A 19,567-nucleotide genomic window follows, 5' to 3' on the forward strand; every position below is an offset into this window, starting at 1 on the left:
AAATAGTGTAGTAAAAACCATTTCTGACAGAAGGTATTTATAACCTCATAGCTAGTTTATACAACCTGTATTGTCACACACAACCACAGTGGGTGCACGGTTGGGATAATATTATTAATAATAATCATAAAAAAAAAGTATTATTGACAGTACAACCACCAATCAATGCAGAACATTCGATAGCAAAACAAAATGGCAATGCAGAGGGTGAATAGGGGAGACTGTGCAGCAACCTGTCCTAATAAGTGCACGGTATATGATTAGTAGTAATGCAGAATGAGACAAATACCATATAGATTTACAGTGTATACAATACACAAATCAATTCAGCACTGTACCATGAAACTAAAATAGAAAAAAAATGTTTTCTTCATCTGCAAGATAGAGATGGTCTCTAGAATGGATGTGATGTACCTAACTAAACAGCCATCTCCCAATACTCTTAAAGAGCAATAAATGCAGTCACTATAAAAAGCAGTTCTGTGCCCTGCAGAGCTTGCAATCAAACCACCAGACAATGATTAGCTGCTACAATAAAAATCTCTTCTAAAAAAAAAGTCGACCTCTTTTATTTCTTTATTACAGCATAAACTCTGCCGAGATTAAAGCTAGATTTAAGAGTCACATTTCCACAGGCGGAATGAAAGGAAGTGCATATCCGATGACGAGGATCTAATTTGATTGTAAAATTTTGCTGACATAATTTAAGGTCGCCGTAATGTTGGGGAGGATAGCTATTTAATCAGGCAAATTCCATTCCCTTTAGAGGCCATTTCTCACTTGGCCAAGATGAGGAAAATTGATTTTGTTTTTACTGTTTAAAACTTATGTATTCAGTCTACTGGCCTCAAACCTAGTTCAGAAATATCATCACATGTTGTGAAACAGGGAACCATCCTTTACAGTTACTAGCAATAACTTAAGCATCATCTCTGGTTAAGTCCAAAATGCTAAATTTCAACAACAGCATCTAAAAGGCTTTTTAACGCTAAAATGTGACGTGTTAAAAATGTAAAAAAAAAAAAAAAGCAGTGTTTTAGGGTTTCCCATGGCTACATTTATACACTTACAGCAATCCCTGAAATGTACTTGTCTAATCTGCCCAATCATAGGCAATCCCAAAATGTGTACTTTTAATGAACCTCAGGGGTTTATAGTGGCAGAAATAAGGTTACAGTTTTTTTGCTTGATTTTTTTCTTATTTACCCTTTTTTCAAAAATCTATGTTCACCTTTACTGCTCATTACACCCTGGCTTGTGTTTAATGATTATAATAATTCCTGAGAGTCCAGGTCAGACCATCATCCTATGTATAATGCATTCACTTCGCACTATCTGTGTGTGTTGTGAGATGCCTTCTGGAGTAAGATTAATTATGTTTTACTCTTACTCTCCATCAATCACCATATCGAAGTCATAGCAACATATAAGCTTTTAATGGATAATGTAAATGGGCTTTCCAATTGTTTACCAAGTTATAAAACACTTTTCTGTACATGTTTCGTCCTGGTTTTAGACTTTGTCTACAACTATAGATCGATCATAACAGATTAGGAATAAACAGATCCACACTCCATTCTGATACCAGCGTTTAATGAAAACTATCATTTTTTCAAAAATATTGTATTGATATTGAGATCTAAACATATTTTAGAATGTGGATGATAAATCTGTATTATTCAAAGAGCGCCAATCCCTTCCCTTTAATTTAAAAAAAAAATGTAACTTTTAATTAAGAATATTTTTCCCCATCTTAAAGTTGCAGCAGTTTTTTTAAATTATGTGTCAATTACAAATAAAGATGAATTTGGATTAAAAGGGAAGCTTTGTGTTTGCATTTAGAGTTTCGCTAACCAGAGATTTAAATACAAAATTGAGGTATGCATATGCTAAATTCAGCTGGCAGCAAGCAAAAGGACCTGTCAGATTAAAATCTGAATGAATGAGATAACCAGCTTATCTTCATAAGAAAAGGCTCTCAGGCCAAAGTATTCAAGGCCAGTGTTTATGTTTGTTTTAACCTGGGGACTGCACAGTACAATATTTCAGATGGCTGCTTTCTCATTAGCCTTTGGAAGGAAACAGTGTGTCTATTTGCACTAGCAACAAAGGGAATTTCAGGAGAAATGTCAGCTTGGGTGAGCACAAAATGAACAAGAGGGGCAGGCCAGTCACCCCTCACCTCTCATGGGCTGCGCAGCCTGCAGCTGCAGGGAGCACACACACACAGATTTATCTGTCCCGCACGTGAGCTGGGGAACGCAGGCGATCAGCTGTATTTGTACAGTGAAAAGGGAGCCCTCAGCTGAGAAAGAGGGCAGCGCTGGCAGGTGCCTGTCACTGGAGAGCCGGCCGCAGACAGGGTGTGATTAACAATCTACATTACAATAATTAGCATCTTTAGAACAGTGGATTTGGATGGTCTTAGATCACCCAACAAAGGCCTGGTGTAAATGGCCCCTTTTACCAGCCATAGGACGGGGGCCTACTGGTTTAACCCATTTGCTGCCAGGGGATTTCTGCGCTTAAACTCTCACCAGTGTCCTAGGACATCAGAATAAAAGGAGGGAATCATTTGTTTTAAATGTTTGTATGTACTATGGGCAAAAGGGTCAAAGACTTAACTTTCCGCAGGAAAGGATTATGGGTAATTGTATGTCCATTACAATCTAGATGCAGTCTATTCTTCATTTCTAGTCTCACAGTTGACAAAACAAGAAACGTAAGAGATCCCAATACGTAATGAAAACAGAAAAGACATCACGCACGGGTTCATTCTAAAGACAAGACCAAAACGGCAGTGGGCAACAGGCCCCCCAATACTGTCACGTTGCCCTTCACTGCCACAGAACCTAGAACACAGCTGTATTTACAGACACATGAACAGGTTCATGTACGTCCTATGAGAGCACACATCAGCGTTCTACCGAGGAGGAAAATGTTTTCTAAGAATATTTCAAAACACAGTCCAGTGTATTAAAATAAATGTTTCATCAATGGTAAGGAAACACGCTGAACGTCTATTATTAAACGATCAGTAAACTGACACAACCAATATTGGTAAAACAGCTATACCCAATAGATCAAAACTTAGATTGAAGATAAATAATCTTAAATTGACCACAGAATTCTTAATAACAGCTATCATGTGTTTATTAACCTTCATTTATACAGCACTAACATAGGGCACAGCCCTTCTACAGAGAATGTTTAATCATTCACAACAGTCCTCCCCTGTGGAGCTTACATTCTAAATATGCTACCACACAAATATTAATGTGCCAGTATGATTTTGAATGGAGGGAGGAAACTGGAGCACCCAGGAGAACCTCACGCAAACATTGGGAGGACATACAAACTACATACAGGTAGTGCCTTGTTTGGAATAGAATCTATGACCCCCGTTCTGAGGCAGCAATGCTAACCACTTCGCCACAATGGCATCGGATACTAAAGCGTGTGATCCCAAAACATCCCTCGTGCCCAATAAAAATCTACGTGAAATCAATCAGATCACTAACAGATGACAGCAGATGAACTTAATCAGCCAGTCTGTGCAGCCACCTTCCATCTGTAGTACAGGCCAGTTATGTCAGAAGACCCCCGACTGCTCAACAAGCCCACCGGACGCCCCGAATGCTCAGCATGCCCACAGAACACCCCGAATGCTCAGCATACCCACAGAACGCCCCAAATGCTCAGCATGCCCACAGAACACCCCGAATGCTCAGCATGCCCACAGAACACCCCGAATGCTCAGCATACCCACAGAACGTCCCGAATGCTCCAATTTTTACATGTGTAAAGGGCATTTTGCATGAAATGTGTCCACATGTATGTGTCCTGCTCCTCTCATCATATACATCCATGTAGCAGATGTCATCACGCCAAGGCCTAACTATACAATCCCCAAATAAAGGGTATAATAGCACATTAACAGACCTATGATATTACAGATTACAGCCTGCATTTATGCAGCTTGGCAAGTGACCCTAAGTGAATATAATCAACAACAAAATAGCATGTGTGGGATTATGTACGTTCAGTAAAGTGGATCAAGCTTTTTAAGTCAACGTTACACATCTATTTATCACCGACTGATATGGAAAGATGCATATATGTATGTTTTAAAACACATTTTCTTTTATTATTAAAGTTCCATTTCATTGTGCCACAAACTTAAACTGCAAAGTTCCTTATATACAAGAATTACTAAATTATGAGGTCTTGTGCAGTTCATGTTTATATGTAGCTTCCTTTCTCTAAATCAGGGACACAAATAATTCTACTCATAAGTATAAATGCAACAGTATCAAGAACTAAACAGCAGACGTGTGTAGTCACCATGCAGGTAGAATTTGTTTCTATTCAGGTTTCCTTTCTGTGCCAATTGAAGCACACGGCAGGGAGCCTTTCAGACTCAAATGTCTGATGGTAATGAGCAATAGGGTATCCATCACTGCCAATCTATATATATTTAAGCATTAAGAAGCAGCCAAATGGGGGCAGTTGTAATACTTTGCAATAGTATTAAAAAATGTTGCAAGTTATTGCCAACTCCTGCCATGACTAGTCAGACTGGTGGTTAGTGGGCTAACACATGCTGCTGGCTATAGTGCTCACATAGTGCCTGTTCTAATAGGAGAAACAATGGTTTATTCTATTATAACCGGACTCTGTTGGGCTCCAAGAGTCAGGTCCGGGTGGAGCACCAGGGAAATAGGTGCTGGGGAGAACACTGTATTTTATGTATGTATGTATGTATGTATGTATGTATGTATGTATGTATGTATGTATGTATGTACACATATATATATACACATATATATATATATATATATATATATATATATATATATATATATATATATATATATATATATATATATATATATATAAGTTTCTGGTACTTAAGGTATAGAAACTTTTCCACATGTATTACTAAGGCTGGTTGTCATATTAAATGATACAGAATATAATCTACAAATATGACTTCAGTGCTCCTTGTTGAATGTATTCCACAAATTGGGAGACTTTTTTGTGTTTTTCAAAAATTCCACGAAGGAAAAAATGTCAGAGGAGTCAGCAGGACCAGAGTTGTACAATTAGATCTCAGTTTTGGAGTTAGGATATACAGTCGGGAGTACTTTACGGCATGTTAGTTTATTCCCAAGGCATACAATAGAAGCCTCGCTCATCTTGCTGTGACAGTCTGAGTGCACTCTACCAGCAGTCTAGGTGCCTCAGAAAGGTGAGTGACAGCAGAGACACTGCGGTGACATCTCACTGACCTTTTCCCATAACTGCTGTAGCAGGCTGGTAATTACAGCTTCCTGCTTCCTTACATGGCCATTACAAGGTTTTGATCTTGGGGTCTTCCCTAAATATGGATGAGGTTGGCAAGAAGCAGTTGAGTGACTCCAAGGAACGGCATTTAACCTGTACTTTCCCAAACACAAGAAACAAAGTATTTCTAGTGCAAACGTCAGAAATAAAGTGTGTATGTGTTTGTTGCAGTGCTGAAATGGATTATCTGCCTGCTACATGGAGAACATGGGCAAACAAGGAAACACAACCACACAGGTCTCCTATACTCCTTTTCTTTGCAAAACAGACATAAAGCAACCTGTGGCTCTCGCGGTTATGGATTGAACTCCAAATCTCAACATGTAGAGATCCATGTAGGTGGCCACAAGATCCTGATGGTCAGCCCCTCAGGCTGCCATGACCTGGGCCTGTATAACCCACACAGGTCAGCATCATACTGCTCCGATCGGCTGTGCCCTTACTATTGATTTAATTTTCAGCAATGACATTTACAATCATCACATCTGGCAGTGCCATACAGCAGATTGACATTTATAAACATCATGAAGGCCCTTTATCTCCGACAGTGACTGAATGTTGTCTGTATAGTCTATCTACCGAACAAATAATTGCAGATAAGCCATTATTTTTATACATTTAAATATATTTATATTATGCAAAGTGGAGCTAGCCTTTAAAGAGAAATCAAGTTTACCAGACTCTTATCACAGTTCTATACACACCTAGAAACATTATTTCAGAACGCTTCCACTACATATATATTAGATTTAGTAACATGTTTATATAACACATGTAATATATTTAGGGTAAAACAAATGTCAGTGATTACCTTGCTCACAAGAGCCTACAATCTACAGGTAGGTCTGACGTGTACAATCTTTCCTACAAGTTTTATTACTAATAAAGTAAGAGTTTATTCTCTGGGGCAGATTCAATTTAGTACAAGGGGGCGCAATGTGTCTTTGGAACAATCAATGGAGAAACTTTGCGTCCGAGTTTTTACTAAATCCTCCGCTCATTTTCATTTCTCTCCCAAGAGCAGCGGAGATGTCTGTACCGCAATAAGGAGATGTTCGGCAGCACATCGCGGCTAACTGAATCTGCCCATCTGTGTATTAGACGTTTATATTTATTGAAGAGTATATAAAAATTTTAAAAATTATACCCAGGTACAGTAAACATGTCATGACGAGAGTTATAGGGCACCAAAGTCTGCCGAGACCGCCGGCGACACACTTAAAACGGTTCAGCAAAAATGTTGCAAACTATAATCTAGATCACACTTAATATAATTCTACTTGCTGTATAGTTTTGTGAACTTGTCACTCAGACTAATCAATGTTTCTACCTTATATTTGGGCGTGAGGTAATTGGAACAACTTGCAGCCCGCACCCAGGGAGCCATTAGAATCCCGGGGACATCGTGAAACAAAATTAATGAGAAGTAAATTGTCAGCAAATGACAGCCCCGTGGCGTTTTGTCGGTGTGAATAGAAGAGACTAACTGTCATTTCTTTCAAGTAAAAACAAAAGAGTGGGTCCTTTAAACTGTTTTAATGGGTGTAATTACACAGAATTATCTCAGGTAAGGCCTGTGTGGTGTCTGGGGCACAGGAATGCCAGTGTTGGTCAGAAAAGGGAGAAGACGTCAGCAGGAGACGGGTGGGATCAGGGCAGACCGGCCTTAGGCCCAGCCACAGGTCAGTATGTCCAAAGAGAGCTAAACTCACAGGTCAGAAGGACAAGTGGGAACATCCCAGAATCCCTTGCCTCCTTGATATTCAGGAAAGTACACACATGCACAGTTCAGGGGGAGAGAAGACGGTTTGCGACTCTCGACAGTCAAACGGTGCAAGGAAAGGGGTTAAATTGGGTGGCAGAATCCCCTTCTGCAAATAGATTCAATATGTTCTCAAAGGACTTTCCCCACTTCTGCTCCCTGCCTATTCCTACAGACCGGCCTGGTATATTTATAAGGGAAGGAACTGATTTGTGGCGGGGGTAATACAACATGGCACATCTGGCTGTTTCATTTGTATATCGCTGGCTCCATTAAGTAGGAATCAATGCCCTGGAGATAAGCGAGGGATAGATAAGCACAACAAGGTAACAAGCCCTCATGTCAGGACTGCAGCAGAAAGGAATTACTCTGCCAGCACTCTCTGAACAGAGGAGGTGCAGCTTCTGCTGTGATGCAGTCAATATATTTTAGAACAGGCTTCGCATTTAATCCATGTCACTGATAAACACCTTATCAAACTACAAGTGTGATAAGAAGAGTAGGTTTCTTTATGTATTTTCACTCTCATTAATGGCATCACCGTGATTAAGAACAGGCTGGATACACACCTTGCTCTACAATCACACAGGCACAACATGTGCCCGCTGGCTAGGCATTCTGGGTAACGGCATGCAAATGAACGCTCTATGCTAGCTAATTCATAGTCAATCACCCTTGTTGCTTTTGTTTGGCAAATGACTCCAGCTTAATTAGTTTAGCAGATAATAGGACACAGCATGAACCTACACATCAGAATGGATTTAAGAAAGTTGGGGGGGAAAAAAAGAAAAAAACGTAGCACAAGAAATGTTATTATTAATTGGATATAAGAAAATAAAACGACATTGATAGGCTGCTTAAAAATGGGTATTTTCATTTAGAGTGTGTAATAATTCCCTCTGCATATCCGATGATAATACATAGATGTAAGCTTGTTGTACATAAGGAACACAAAAATAATACACATTAAAAGCCGACATTCAGCATATTCTAATTTCTATGGATATGATCTAGCTTCGGTCTTCTTACTCAATTTTTACATGAACCATGAGCCCAACTGGCAAATGCTAAAGTAACTTTGCAACCTCGACTTTGCAATTAAACAAACCTCATTTGTGATTGTGTTTTTGCATTTAATACAATAATAAAAATAAAAAAAATATTTATTACAAATCATATCTTGAAAGCAGTACATGCTCAATACCCAATGGGGACAGTTATAAAAAAAATGCAAAGAAAAAATAAGCGTAGAAAGTTAAATTATTAGAGGTTTTGTTCATGACAATGTAACTGACGACTTTCATAAATGTCCATCAACAGAAAATACAATTTGATCATTTCATACCAAATATTTTAATTCACAGAAAAATGAAGAGAGCTGTTGATGGATTACTAGACTTTCACAATTTGAGATCATTGCAAAAATATCATGTAAAACAATCCTTAAGAAATGTTACTATGAGTGGTTTATACATTACCACTACCTGACACTACAATACCCCTGAAACCTTTGCTTAGTAACCGCTGATCTAAAGCCTGAAAGACTGAGACAAGTAGGCAACACAAGACCACACTTAGTAACACAAATAGAGGTGGATACATGCAATAAATACACAGGAAATAAAAGGTTACACTAGTGCAGAACAAAACTTCAGGAATCCCGGGGGCAGACATAACATCATTTGTAATATCCTTCGATATACTTAAATATACATCTTAAGTTTTAGCATGGTAAAGATAGACATTTATCATATCACAGGAAACAAGCAGGGGGTTTATATTAAACAATTATTTTTAAAACATCTCTCTCTGATGTTTGTTTGTTTTTTATTCCTAATAAACAAATCTATTCTTCCAAGTATTCTCAATATTGCTGCTCATTAATTTGCTTTGGCATTATGCTGCATATGAACAACACAATAACCTACAGTCGTTGAAGTGATAAAAAAAAAACTAAAAAAAACAACAAAAACAACTGGCTTTAAGTAAATAAAAAGATTTTCATTGCGGTACAAGATTTTCTTGTGCTTGAAAATCATACACTCTTTTACGTTGTGGATTCGGTCACACCTACCCGCCGTTATTGCACTTTTCACATGTTGATAATGCCATGGACACAGCATCCTCTCCGCTGCGCTCTAAAATGTAACGGTAGCGTTTAACGTTTCAGAATGAAGCATCCCTATTTCTCGTGCGTTAAGACACGTAACCAGGACAATAAATTCTATTTCCAAAAGCGCATGGAAAATGCATTATAAGACATGACTGGATAGCACCTGAAGCGCGAGTTTCCCTGCGTTTCTGACCGTTTACCCGGCGCACATATGTGACCAAGCCCTGAAAACAAACCTGACTACAGTGCTGCTCACAGATTATAAACCCACTGCGCTTCTGTCTGTACAAATACAGGCAGGGGATTATGTACTATGGTTTCTCTGGGAGTTCTGTCTGATATCCTGCAGCAGGAAGCCAGCAAATATTTTTACACCGGAGAAAGTTCTCATAATGCAAAGGACAAACCGTGATTAAGGAATATTCTTACATACAATTTTCACTAGTTATGTTTTATTTATTTTATTGTAAAGCCGATATTTAGATTTTGATCCGAGTTGCAATGCAATGTGTTTGCCATGTAATCATTGTTTTTACACAGAACAGAGATGATACGTTACAGGAACAGAACATATATATCTGTGTATTATTTTATTAGTCGAGTGCACATCATGTACATTATTTACTGGGGCCATAAATCTTGCACACTTTTGACAATATTCACTTACCGTGATTGCCTTAACTTACCTCAATACTGAGACTTAGACCCTTGAGGAAAATATTTTGCCAATTTCCATAAAATCTATAAGAAAATAACATTTAGGAAATATTACTGTCAACAAAGCTAGTTTTATATCATTAACATGACTCGAAGGAACAGGATATATTCCCAATATCAACGTTTCTGACACACAAATATAATTCTCAGTAGTAGCTGTTGTGCCGTAATTAGGCATCGGAAGGACCACAGAATAATAGGTACACCACTGGCATCGGATGGGTTAACACCTCTCCTGGCTCACCAGGATGACATCACTGATCATTAACTCCTTTCACCGGCGGCGCTGGGGTTAAAACGATATTCTTATTCTGATTTTTCAGCTGCTCAGTTAGAAGTGAGCATGTGTTAAATATTACTTCAGGGACAAGAGAAGATTGTCATCAGCTCCCTATGTAATACGATCATACTTGTAATGTTTGAAGTGAAAGATATTATTCAAGCAGGGGGAAGTCGGCAGCAGTATTGTCTAGCGGTAAGGTGCACATGGGGTTAATGTGACCATTAACCCAATAATGAGCAGGAGATTCTGTGGATTTGTGATCCGCGCCCCTTATTAAACACTTGCTGAGACAATAAAAAAAACACATCTTTAAAATGTTTGAATTTCATATGTACACATTATATACATACTTATAATAGAACAAGGCCTTCCGTTAAATGCATGTCACAATCACACCTACATATGTACACGCTGCTCTGCTTGCGGAGAGACATAATTAACTGTTTAATGTCGCTGGTGTTTCTGTACAAGGCTGATGAGGGCCATACAGGCTGTGTACTATGTGAGGCTGTGCCGCTACATGAAAGCATTGCATTCTGGGAGGACAGTCAACTATCTCCAGGTCACTGGTTAGGTAGTAATGTGTGCCTGTTCCATCCTAGACATACTTAACCACATTTATATTTTGGATTAAGGAATTAAAAAACACCCACACTAGATGATTATCTCACTGGTGACCTGAGGTCGTCTGACATCTCTGGAAAAGATTATGTTAAATGCAATTGCTAACTTCTTATCCTTTGCTCACGAGGACCCAACAGAGCCCAGTCTGACAGTGAAACAAAAGAAATACAGCAACAAAAGCATATAATATAAAATACACAATATTCTATTTTCTGCAATGGTTTAACAAATTATTAGACATACACTTATCATACATAATCACTTTCCTCCTATCTGCTCAAGGCTCATCTTTCTTACTACAAATCTGTAACTATTAAGGAGTATACAGAACAGACCATCATGAACTCAATGCTGCATTGTAATGTAGCTCTAATATATATATATATATACATATATATATATACATACACATATACACATACATACATACATATACACACACACACACACACACACAATAATGTTACAAAGTGTAACAATCAAACTGTTTGAGGTGATTTTCTTATCACTGGAAGTCAGTCTTATATGAGCCATTAATAAAAGGTTTTATTTCCCTCTTTCCTGAATACAGGTCACTTAAGTAGCACGTAATAGTAAATTCTGCTCAATTTGGCCAATTCAGGCTCCATGCAAACTCACACATCCAGGTAACAGTATTGGATAATTAGTGAAGACACAGACACCAATTGTTTCCTAAACTAGAAAGAATAGTCCCAATCTGATCAGCCAGGTCATATTTTGATAATGAAAACAACTGTAAGAGGTTGACATTGTACAACCAGATTGTGCTTCCAGCAGGAATTTACATTCAGTAACATTTACAGATGAATCAATAGTTGCAGAAGGCCATTTACATTCACTGCTTTGTATACACGGAACTCGCAGTAACAACAAATGGAAACAATACTGTACTGAAACAAATAAGAGCACTGCCAGCTTCATGGGGCTTTGACATGATGTGACCTATAAGCAATCAAATGACATACAAAACACAAGTATTTATAAATATATGTCTTGTTACAGCTAAAAGCACCAACTGGTGACTGGATGTTACTCTATAAGTATCTGTAATCAACAGGTCACAATATATACATTTATTTGTACATATCTCTGGAATATACTTTAAATGAGAGCTTGCTCCCAGCTATCTGTTTTTTATGTGTCTTTCACACATCAAAATTAGCATTTGTATAGTTCAAGTAAAATTCATAGGTGCTGTCGTCATATTCGTCATGCGTTTGCCCGCTCTAACCGTAAAATAGATTGCATCATTTATAGGGAACCGCATGGAAAATATGCTAATATGCAACATTAAAATGCATTTAGAGAACATGTTACTTTTGCAATGTTTGTAGTGTTGTGTGATGGAGCAATAAACAAACAGGACTTCTTTTGACTAAGTTTGGCACTTCTGCCCCCATTTTCCTGTGATGAATCTCTGATATGTTGTGTTTAAGGTTAGAGACATACAAAGAAATATTACGCACAAAGATTCAAGAAGTAAACTACGTAAAAAAAATAAAAAATAATAGACAACAATAACAGATGGAAGCTACCAGGACCCCATAATGGTGCACAACAAACTAAAAATAACAATATGTTGTCTGACTCTCTAGTAGACTATTATCAGCATATCCAACAAGCAGCAGCAACAAAAAATATTTTTTGCCTACTTTAAAATATGTAGCCACTGCTAATCGGTCAAAGCATCTTACCATCACCTTCTTGTTTGTTTCTTTTCCTTTGATGGGAGTTTAAGGATTCTTGGAATTCTAATGCTTGTTGACATTTTTCCCCCATACATGAACAATATTTTGCAACTTTAGTCACGAAATTAAACATAAAGGAATTTTTAACACCATAGTAATAAAAAACAGCCCAGGAGAAGAATGATAATACAAAAACAACAAGAACACTACTTTAATCTCCTAACAAAGTGCAAACTGGAATATGTATGATGAGCTAGTTGTACATTGACAGCTTCATGTTGTAAGGGAAAACATGAGAAGCTGCAAATACTCAATATTAACATGTATTTGTTTTATACACACACACACACACATATATATTATATAATTATAGCATAATATTCTAAACAATTATTATAAAAAAAGTAATAAAAACATATAGAAAAACAATATTCTAGACAGTTGCTTATTTAAAAAAAAACATACACATACACAAAGAAGTTATTCATTAATCTTGCATTAGGTAAAATTTGACTGACCCATAGTAATCAATCAGCAATTAGTTATTATCTATCTGGTGCAAGATATACAATAAAAGCGAGTGTTGGATTACTTGCTATGCTGCACCTATATACAATGCTAGAAAGGTTTTTGTAGTTGGTGACCAGCAGGTTTTTTTTGCTCCCATTAGATTTGACTGTCTCTTTGCATCACTGGTTGTAAATGCAGATACCGATGTCACTTAGTAGAATCGTGATTTAGACATTAGATCATAAAGGCGCAGAGCTCTGTAGCAGCCATGTTTATTTGCCCTGTTTAAATAGACAAATGCAGAGTTCTTGAGGAAACTTTGTTATTCTGCCCACTGAAAATTAGTATCTTTTATTTTCCATTATAAATATCCTAAACACAATTATTAAAATATATGACCAAAATTGATTTTCCAGTTATGTTGAGAACATTAAAATACCAGAAAGTGTTGTTACTCTATTAAGTGCTTATATATCTGAGGCTGGCAAAGAATACTATCCATATTTCCACTGACACAATGTATCATCATTTTCAACAGCCCCCTTTCCATTTTACATTCATGGCGTAGGAACAGTCTTCAGTTCTCTACTGCCCTCTATTGGTCAATGGAAGCAACTGACCAAGTAGATTTTGCGAGTATACATAGTGTGTGCGTTTTCTTTGCTTCCTTACATTTGTACCACAAACAGACAATTATTAATTAACATAAAAGGTTATTCGAGTGGGGCACTACTCGATATTACATTACATGACAATGGATATTTTATTCCATGAATATGATGCATTTACGGCCCCACCAGGAACTACAGCTGGGTTATTACATAGTGGGAATTGATTATTTTCTTGTTTAAATAAAAAATTGAAAGTAAGTCTCCATCAGTAAACAGCCGCCTGTCAAACCTGCCTGTTACAACAATGGTGCCTCTATACAATTCAGGATGGCTGAATGTGCATTAGAGAGGGTATTAAATTATACTTTCTATATACCCTGTATCTGAATCAAATAATTATATTCAAAGTATATAATTTATAAATACCAGAGCATATTTTACATTAAAAAGAACACTACAGCTTAGTTAGGTGAACACACTTAAAATAAGAAAGTCCTACAAATAGCAATAATTATCCGTCTCTAAAAAAGAGGGAATATTAGTTTAACTGTAACAAGAATATGAATTTAATTATTAAACATTATATAATACACAAATATATATTCAGTGGAAACGTCAATTAGTATAATTATTATACAAGCCTAGAAAAGCAGGCTCAATCGTCGCAATAGCCTTTACCAAATATATGCAATGGGGAGAGAGGATCAGAAAACCTTTTAGTAGTTTGCCTAATACAGGATACCTGTCCCTATAGCTATTAGGAGATAGATGCCTTAAGTGTTGCCAAGACTCCACTGTGGTTTTATGTGGAACAAGTTACATCCTTACAGGCAGGAATTTGAGAGTGGAAACTGCATCTAACAATCTGTGGATTACCAGCTGCTATTATCTGTAGTGTTCATTGACTCTAGAAGAGCGTTGTCTTCCCTCTCTGCAAAATAAATAAACTAACTCTTGTTTCCATGTAGTATAACTTCACAATCACATACACAAATACTGTGTACAAAGGAGATGTTATTTTTGTTTCACTATTTTCTTTCATTCTTAAAATGAGGATGTATTTATAATAACATGCTACAGTTAAAAAGCCTATCAGTACTGAAGGATAAAACAAACTGAACTATGTAAACATCTGCTATGGTGGAAAATACATAAATGATTCCCGAAGAATCGCTAAATTATAAAAGTTCACCTGTCATCAAATGTCACCTGTAGTAACTAAGGAGTAAAATACATTCAGTAGTTGAATTAATAATTACAGGGACGTCTATTTCAGCTGAACACACGCAGCTCCTGATGCTGCAGAGAGGATTTCTACATTCACACTGGCATTTAAAAAATAGATTTCTTTTGGGCCAATGAATATTTGACATAACCAGTGATATGGGGACATCTGCACTGCTCCAAAGCTGCAGAATTCTGTGGTTATATCGATGTGAATTTCACAAAGTTACACAGCATATAATCTACTTGTGAAGAGGAATTATCACAATAATAAACCAAATATAACAGATTTATAACAGCAAAACAATAACTTTTGAATAAGCGTCCATGATGTTTTTTGAAACATACATTATACAGTTATATATTTCCTGAGCACTATTTATTTTTTATAATATAATTCATATAATATAATTCATATATAAAGGTGGTTTTCCGAAGGTGGCAAATAGGTTGCCTACTGAAGCCCAATATACATTGCAGTGGTTTGGCTTAATCAAGGACTAGATCTGTGATCAATGTGCATTGTGACCATTCATCCTGCAGGACCAAACTGTACAGATCTGGAGGTTGGCATCTAATTGGCTGCAGATCCAAAATAATGCAATAAAGGCGTAAAGTCACTCTTCAGGTAAAAAATAAAATAAATAAAAAAATCACACTACAATGTAAAAGGGGCAAGTAACACGTCCGATTGCCCAAAGGCCTCAAAAACCTGTAGATGGGCAACATTAGGCATGAGAACTGGTTGGGTGGCAAGCTTAAATCACCACATTTGTTTTTGTACACTTCTGTATAAAGAAAATTATCACAACTTTGGAAATGTAAAATGGGACAATCACAATATAGTACATCTTCAGTGTATGAACCATTTGCACCAATCCCCCATACACAGCATCTATAATACTGTGCTCAAGCAACCACAGTTACCATCATCATCACCATTTATTTATATAGCGCCACTAATTCCGCAGCGCTGTACAGAGAATTCACTCACATCAGTCCCTGCCCCCATTGGGGCTTACAGTCTAAATTCCCTAACATACACACAAACACACAGAGAGATAGACACAAACAGACTAGGGTCAATTTGTTAGCAGCCAATTAACCTATCGGTATGTTTTTGGAGTGTGGGAGGAAACCGAAGAACCCGGAGGAAACCCACGCAAACATGGGGAGAACATACAAACTCCTCACAGACCAAGGTTACCAAGGTTTTTGTATAGAATTGAGGCTCTTGCTACATTAATAGTGCAGCATTGTAGAATGCTGTGCACTAGAGATAGAAGTGTTAGTGACCAGCTCTGCATGGTACCTGCCTGCTGCAGTTACAGGACATCTAAAAACTATGTTGTTCTATAAATCCCATCTAGGCAACCGGAAGCTTTTATGTGAATAAATATGGTGTTTCCCAATTACTACACATATTATAAACACTGCTATACAGAAATATATATATTCCCCAAGTTTCTAGCCTTTCAGCGATTTTCAACATCATGAAATGTATAAAAACCCATTAGTGTGTGTGTTTTTCAATCCCCCCCCCCCCCAAACAATAATTTTCAGAAACAGACAGGCCCAGACATTAAAGGACACTTAGTACTATGGATATAGCCCTGAAGTAAACAGCTTTTATGTATATAAATACTGGATGATTTTACACAGAGAGTAAAGTGTACAATCCACACTTGGGGCCAGTTTATAGTAATAATGGCTGTTTGTTCCTCAATGACTTTTTCAAGTACATCGTCAGTAAACTTTTCATTATGTGAACTGTTAAACTCTGTCTGCATGAATGGATCTCTGTGTTTATCTTTATGTAAAATATAAAAAGACAGAGATAAATTCCGCACCGTCTGCTCAGTGTCAGACTGAGACAAATTCAAACGTGTCTGGGTAGATCCAGTGAGGACACTTAAATGCCTCATAGTAAAAATATACAACAAAAAAAAGAAAGTTGTAGACCATAACGTTTTAGTAATATTAGTTTACAACATCTAATAGGAACCTTTGTAAACCACTGAACGGACTAAAAAGTCTTGTGATCCTTTATCCAAACTAGCATAGACAATTATACAATTATATACAGGGGTAGTGTATACCAGAGCCCCAGCCATTCCCTATTGGAGTAAAAATCAGACCCCAGATTTATGGAGGCGACTCAATTGAATGACTTATCCCTCCCGCAGTCCCTCGCTGTCTCTCTGAGCGCTGTACTTGATTGGTTTATAGTCCCAGCCATTCATCAATCAGATTGGGGAGACTTCCCACTACTCTGTTTGGTGAATTGCCAGTGTGATTCACCAATCAGAGCGCTACTGTCATACCCAGTAACTGTGTGGCTACACACTGCACGGTTTAAAACACAACCGGAGCGGCCTGGCAGGATCCACTATCTACCCCTTGGCCGCCAGTTTGTATATGTCAAATTTTGCAATTTTTTTTTTTTTTTTAAATAATTTCCTTTTGTTTGGCTGCCCCCTAACATCTTACTGTCTGAGATAGCTGCTCAGACTCACGTCATTAAAGGCACAACCACTGCTGTTACAATACTCAAGACAATTTTAACAAACAAACTAAAAATACATGAATATTTCAACAGCTTTTCTCATAGTGATCAAACTATCACTACTTTTAAGGTCACTCAAGCTGTATACCTTGAATGCATACGTCTGAAGACAGAGAAATACATAACAGAATGGACAAAAATGCATTACCACCTAAGAAACTATATTCCTAAAGTCCCCCCCCCCCCCCCAACAGCTGGAGCCCCAGATGCTGTTCCCTGGCCCCTCTTTTTATATATTGCAGATAGTGATTAGTGCCCCAAATATTTATTTTAATGTCATTTTAATCAATGTCAAAAGCCCCATTTTGTGTTTGTACCATATTGGTGGCTTTTACATAAATTAAGCGCCTGCTCTCAAAACCCAACTTTCTTTCATCATACGTTACAGATAAAAACACTGCAGGCACAGAACTTGTTTTCTAGTCATTAATCAGTAACTTTGTTACCAGAAAGCCAAGTTATTACTACTGGAATAATGGACAACGCACAGGTACATCTCTCGGGTTACATCCAATCAGGCCTTTTTTGGAGCATTTGTGAAGAATTTTGACCCTTCAGATACACTCCAAAGACGCTTAAACGCCTATGAATGTTTGTATTAAGAAAGTTACCACTTCCCATGCCTGTCCCTCGCACTGCCTCATTCTTCACACTCCTGGATCCAACAACATGAAAAGACAACTCCTAACGCATTTTTCAAAAGAGGAGGAAAGAAAAAAAAAAATCTTCTCTGGACGTAGCCTTAGAACTAGTGTTACGCAGGCATTTATAAACCCAACTCGTTCAGCCATGAAAGCGTGGTTACTCTGAAATTCTCATAGCAATGCTGCAAAAGACTGACCTTCCCCGTCACACACATCAGCAGATACACAATAATATTCACACAGTGAAAGGGAGACGGTAGAAAAATGTTAATAACAGAGATATTTTAGTAGTCACTATGGGGCAGCACGATGGCGTAGTGGTTAGCACTTCAGCCTTACAGCACTGGGGTCATGAGTTCAATTCCCAACCATGGCCTTATCTGTGAGGAGTTTGTATGTTCTCCCTGTGTTTGCGTGGGTTTCCTCCCACACTCCAAAAACATATTGGTAGGTTAATTGGCTGCTAACAAATTGACGTGTGTGTGTGTGTGAATTTAGACTGTAAGCCCCAATGAGACAGGGACTTATGTGAGTGAGTTCTCTGTACAGCGCTGCGGAATTAGTGGCGCTATATAAATAAATGGTGATTATGATGATGGGTTGGCTGTTATTCAGGCACTTTAATTTTATATTGTGATCTGTCCTAGAATGTGGTCAGTTTTATACCATAAAAATATCACAAAGTATTGCTGCTGTTTTAATTTATTTATTGCTTCTATTATACAACATTGTGTTTCTAATAAAATTGGAAAACAAATACTGCAAGTTTTGCCTTGTTTACCAAAGCTTTTACCTGGCGCCTGATTTCATAAATGTGTCCTGACGGCTCTTTCCGCAGAAGCAGCATAATAGATGTTCTAGAAATCTAGATTATATAAAATAAGGGAGACGTCATATTTGGCAGGATCAACCTGCCAAAGATGTGGGTCCTTATAAAACCCCACAACCTACTAAACCAGTTATGTTAATGATGCTTCCAGATAGGACTCGGAATTAAAATCCCATGCTCGCCTTGTACTGGGTGATAGATAAGGACACATTGTACAGGGAGGATTAAAGAGAAGCACTATCTGCAGGATGCGGAATCTGGTTAACTCTATAACTAACATCACAAAATAAAAAAAAAGTACAACAGGAAGAAAGCACGGCAATGACAAATGGCTTTTCACAAGACGCACAAGTGTTCGTATATATGCAAATTTGTGGCATACGAAACATGCATATAAATGAGGGCAAGCCATAAACTAAATTAATATGTTTATGAAATACAGCCCATAGACAGACACTTTAGATAATACCGTAGGATGCAACGTGCTTTATTTATCCTTTTTTTTCATGCATTCTACATACAGATTTATTCAATTAATGCAAGAATGTGGCAGCTTCCAGTGCGCTTTTCCAAGTTCCAAGACAATGTACCAAAGTTCACTGCACTCTCTATTACAACATATTTTGTTT

The sequence above is a fragment of the Mixophyes fleayi genome, chromosome 8 (genome assembly GCF_038048845.1).
Source record: "Mixophyes fleayi isolate aMixFle1 chromosome 8, aMixFle1.hap1, whole genome shotgun sequence".
NCBI classification, from domain to species: domain Eukaryota; kingdom Metazoa; phylum Chordata; class Amphibia; order Anura; family Limnodynastidae; genus Mixophyes; species Mixophyes fleayi.